This window comes from Bison bison, unplaced genomic scaffold (genome assembly GCF_000754665.1).
Source record: "Bison bison bison isolate TAMUID 2011002044 unplaced genomic scaffold, Bison_UMD1.0 scf7180017864321, whole genome shotgun sequence".
Classification (NCBI taxonomy): domain Eukaryota; kingdom Metazoa; phylum Chordata; class Mammalia; order Artiodactyla; family Bovidae; genus Bison; species Bison bison.
This window is the reverse complement of record NW_011494893.1, coordinates 1,025,386-1,030,632: the sequence shown is the minus strand read 5'-3', so window position 1 is coordinate 1,030,632 and position 5,247 is coordinate 1,025,386. Positions and strand designations below refer to the sequence as shown.

The 5,247-nt window shown below is 47.8% G+C and overlaps 1 protein-coding gene across 1 annotated transcript in view; it reads left to right on the top strand.

Annotated features, from left to right (window-relative positions):
* GMDS (GDP-mannose 4,6-dehydratase) overlaps positions 1–5,247 on the top strand; it is a 353,504-nt gene that overhangs the window by 175,511 nt on the left and 172,746 nt on the right. The window lies entirely within an intron of this gene.

Genomic DNA, 5,247 nt, shown 5'->3' with positions numbered 1-5,247 from the left:
CAACAGAGTGGGGGGCAGCAATGTTGCCCTTGCCGCTTGGCTGGACTTTGACAAGCATCCTTTCTACTTGGTGGACGAGGGGTCAGGTTTCGAGTTTCGAGCTGAAGGCCGTGGGGTGGTGAGCCGAGGGCCTGGTTCTGATTTTTGAGTGGTGCTAAGAAGGTCAGGGTTCACATTCCCCGTTTTATCCTGAGTTCATCACCAGCGGGTCTGCCTTTGCACGCGCAGTAAACACTCCCGAACGGAGGAGGCCGGGACGGGGTTCCCATCTCCGGCCCCGCGCCGACACCCCCAGTGTGAGGAGAAGAGTCCATGTCGCTGGAGGTGAAGCCACTGCTTCATGGTTTTCACGGGCTCTCTGATATCACGTGTTCTTATTTACAGTAAAAATTAATGACTTATTTCCCATCTGAGTGAAGGGCTATTTTATTCACTGGTTTTTTCCTTTGTCATGGTCACTTACATTTATGCTTCTGTTTTTTAAAACACTGTTAGGACCTACATTACATAAAGATACATGCTCTTGAAATCCTCTGTCTGTTTTCCTAATCCAGAAGTTAGGTACGTTTCCTAAGGCCTTGCTCTGAAAGGTTCGTCAAAGTGCTATTCCTGTGTTAAAACCCGTAAGTAATAAAAGTTCTCTAAATAACTCTTTAATATCTATATATTTTATCTTCTTAGAATTGTTTTTGAACCAATAATAAAAGTAGGGAACGTATTTCTTATTTTTGTAAAAAGTGACTTAAATTTCTTTTTTATAAATAAAATGTTCTGACCTCCCTCTCTTCTTAGACAGTTTAATCTTATCCATCAAAAATGACCACTTTCTTCCTGTTGGTTTATTGGCTGATTTGCTTGAAATTGGTCAATGTCTTTTTAAGGCTATACACTAGAAAAAAAATTTTTTCTATTTGTCATAACTGTAAAGGTTGATTCGTGATGCTGGTACAAGGCGCAGATGTGGAGGGAGGGACGTGTATGTGACGCATTTGCGTTGTATTGATGAGCGTACATCGTACAATGACACCAGAGGTGGAGGGGCTCGCGGACCGGCAGACTTCCGCACTGTTAAGACACACATTCAGCAGCTGAAGCAAACATGAGCATGTCTAAATCTCTAAGAGTGATTTTAATTTATAATATTTTTTTAAAAACCTTTTAGGAGGTGTCAGAATCTTTAAATCACCAATAATAAAATAGCCCATTCTCGTGCTACGTAAAAGTTTAAAAAAAAAAAAAAAAAGCTACCCAGATACTTCATGTGAATTTAGAGGTGTTGAGTAAAATCACCAGGAGGCTTCCCCGCCCTCCCCTGTTTACCCTGGAAAACACTCACACACACACACACACACACACACACACACACACACTTTGCTGTGAGGGACTGCTGTGTGCACACACATTACATAACACTTCAGGGTTTACAGCCAAGCGCTTGTGGGCACTGTTTCCAGTCCACTTGCCCTGCTCACAAAAACGTACTAAAGCAAACAGGAAAAATATATCCTCTAAGGTAAAGCCCGAAAACATTTTCTCTTCGACTTGGTAGAGGCTTTCCTATGGCGAGATTTCCTCTGCGTGTTCAGAAAACCCAGCGCTTGTGCATGTGAGCCCCAGTCAGAGTTCATGGATAAGTCCTCCGGCCCCAGCCCCCGTCGACGGCTCTGCCACCACATCGCACATCAGGTGACAGAGCCCACTGAGGCAGCAGAGGACAGGCAGACGCTCTAGAGTTTAATGTCTAAAATCACATTCCCTAAGAAATTTCTTTTCCTGTTCCGCAGAGTGAAAATAGAAGCATCGTTCCTTACGTGTTCACAAGTAGAAAACGCACGTAGTCTAGCTTCTGAGCAGTCACTACGTCTAATAAATGATCTGTAACTTCACTATTTAAGTTCTTTTGTTTAGGGATGTTCACTCGGGGTTTGGTGTAAATCGACGCGGGTTTTATATTTGGAAGAGAGACTCCTGCTTGGAAAGACTGGTCTTAACAACATCACCGTTGTTGCGCGTGGAAATGATTCCTCCTCCTCATTAGCTTCTCACATATGCCACCATTTTAGCATAAAGAAGAATACCTCAATAGCACCAAATAATAAATCCACAGCTTTTTTTTTTTTAACCAAGGAAAATGTTACATGAATAAAGCGTTAGATGTTTTCCATGAGGCTTACTGGGCACAGCTGGGCAAGAGTCCTCGGCTGAGACAGACTGGCATGAGCTTTGCCAAGTTGTGGGAATGCATAAATCGTAGACTTCTCTTATGAGCAGTTTTAATGCTGTTGACCTTGTTCTGGCTAAGGCAGAGAACTTTTCCGAGGTGCACGCTCGGAACGCTCGGCCGGGTCTCCTCCCCGCTGGCTGCGCCGTGGGCTGCACCTGACGCAGCCTGGGCGTGGGGACCGGCTCGCCGGCACCGCCCCCAGCTGCCCTACGCCGTGCCAGCAGGAGCCCTTGTCTTCTTGTCCTTGCCGTTGTCTCCTGTCCAAGGCCTGTTTATGTAAAGGAAGAACCACTATTTCTGTTTGAAATATTAAACAAAATAATTTTATTCCTCTTTCAATACCACTGGATCACCCACAGCCTCTAAAATAAATAAATGAGCTTAGCTCATCAAACAAAACATTATTTTTATTGGTCTGATTTGTGAAGAATGAGGAATTCTAGTGCAGAAAGTATCTGTTCTTTCATCATCGTCTCCCTTCCTGTTCGAGTTATTTTCTGTAAATCCTACTCAAATAGTCCAGGGTTTAAAGTAACTCAGGCGTAGAAGCTGGGAGACTGGTTGATGTACATGTCCTCCCTGAGCCTCTTTCATTATTTTAAGGTTTGTGCAATGTCTCTGTGCCTAAACACAGCCCATAATAGCTGCTTTTCAGTTGGAATTTTAGCAAAATTAAATGTCAGTCTAGTGATAGGATGTATTTTGACTTTGTCATCTGGATGAACCTTTTCAGAAGAAAAGCTGGGTAGGACCAGGCGTGTTTATGAGCACCTGGACCCTCTGCGGTGGGAAGGGAGTGCGTTTGCTAGGAAAGGGCTGCAACAGCTTCCCCGTGGCCTTGGGTGCCTCCCAGTCTTTTCACTTTTCGAGCAGAGAGATTACAGAGATGACCTTCAGCCACGGACGTTTCTGCTCTGTGCCCTGAAATCAGAGGCTGTGAATCAGCCGGGCAGCGCTGGCATCCAGCCCCGGGGGCTGCCCTTCTCACGGGGCAGAGTCCACTGGTCCCCTGGGGGACAGCACCAGGCTGCTCACTCCACTGGCTCTGGGGAAACTGGACCCCTGATGGCCACCCCCATACCATTGCCCGGGCAGCGATCAGAGCCTGCTGACATCTGTCTTTTGAGATTATCCACCCTTTCAGCTCCCAGGGCTTCTGGTGACCCAAGGCTAACTCGTTGGCCACCAGAGAGGGACAGACAGAGCAATGCTCTTGGTGACTGAGGTCAAGGAGTTAACATCATTTAGTCGGCAGTTTTAAACATTTCGTAGAAACTGCTTCAGTAGTTTGGTCTATGCTTTGGTATGCTTTTCAGTATGCTTTGGTCTAATGTAGAAACTTGAAAGCTACAGTTTCACATTTGAAAGGCTGTTGTTCAGTAGAGGAAATAGAAATCAGCTATATTCTTCCAAAGATCAAAACAACATTTTATAAGAAAGAGTCTGACTTCACTGTTTACCTGAGTTGGGAACAGTGGCAACAGCTAGCTCAGGTGTGGGGCGGACAGCAGCCCCGGGTTCACCTCCAGCTCTGGGAGCCCTGGACTCCCCGTGCTCCTGTCCATCACGCAGACTCTGTTGTCTTAAATACATCCAGCCCCTTCCCGGACACTGGGCTCACACACTCTCCTCCTGGAATGCATGTTGTCAGCCCAGAGCTTGGGAGCTGTCGGCCCAGCCCTGTCCTTCACGGCCTGAGAGTCCCTCCATCCTGTGGGCATCGTGCCTGCCGAGGTGACTCACCAAGCTTTTCTCTAGGGACCTGGCCCAAAGCAGCCCCCAGACCCTTACACAGCTCCGCAGGGCGCTCACTGGAAGGCAGAGCTTGTTTCTGTAAATTACACTCCTGAGCGGGCAGGCCTGATGTTTCCTGCCCCTGCGGTGGGCTCTGGCTGAGATGCTGCCCGCTGGCCAGCAGCTGGCGGAGCGGAGGCACCAGACGAGAAGCGCGGGGAGCCCAGGCCGAGGCTGCAGTGCAGCAGGGCTGCTCGGGTCCTCGCCTCCTTCCCAGCAGCGTCTGCTCGTGTGTGAGTCAGCAAGCTGGGGAACTTGACATGCTGAAGCCTCTAAACAACGTAGGCTTTTACCTTCTAAACTAAGTTCCTAAAATCCCAAACCTGTGGGCCACACTCCACTCCATGTGTGACAACTTGTGACCTTAAACTCTTTTCTTCTGTTTTGGGGGTGCTGTCCGTGTATTAGGGAGAAACGTCAGCCCCTTGGTTTCGAGCCAGGCTCACTGTGTCGCGCGCACACAGTGAGGCTCACGCTTTGCGGTGTGTGCATCTGGGGCATCCATAACTGCATGCAGCCCTGTGGCCGCCGCCACAATCAGGGTTAGAGTAACCTGCATCCCAGGTGGCTCAGATGGTAAAGAACCTGCCTGCAATGCTGGAGACCCAGGTTTGATCCCTAGGTGGGGAAGATCCCCTGGAGGAGGGCATGGCAACCTGCTCCAGTGTTCTTGCCTGGAGAATCCCATGGACAGAGGAGCCTGGCGGGCTGCAGTCCATGGGGTCGCACAGAGTCAGACACGACTGAGCAACTAACACTTTCACACCCCGTAAGGCCCCCCCGTTCCTCTGTAGTCAGTTGCCCACCTCTCCTCTCCTTTCTTACCCCTCGGAATCAGTGAGTTTTCTGCCCCAAAGTTTCCCCTTTTACAGAAAAGCGTGTGACTGTGATTCCGTAGCCTTTGGAGTCTGGCTGCTCTCACTTCTCATTTGCATTTGGGAGTCAGCCCTGCGGTTGCCATGTTTTCTTTATTGTTGAGTAGTAGCCCATTCTATGGATCGACTTTTTTTAACTGAAAAAAAGGTACAGAATTTCATTGTAATTTTTTTGTTTTGCGGTGATATTGTTTGATTGCAATCATCTTTTTAATTGGAGGATCATTGCTTTACAATGTTGTGTTGGTTTCTGCCGTGCAGCAATGCAAATCATTTATTTATATAAATACATATGCACATGAACTGTATACATGTAGGAATATACACGAATCCCTGCCCCACCCGCCTCTAGGC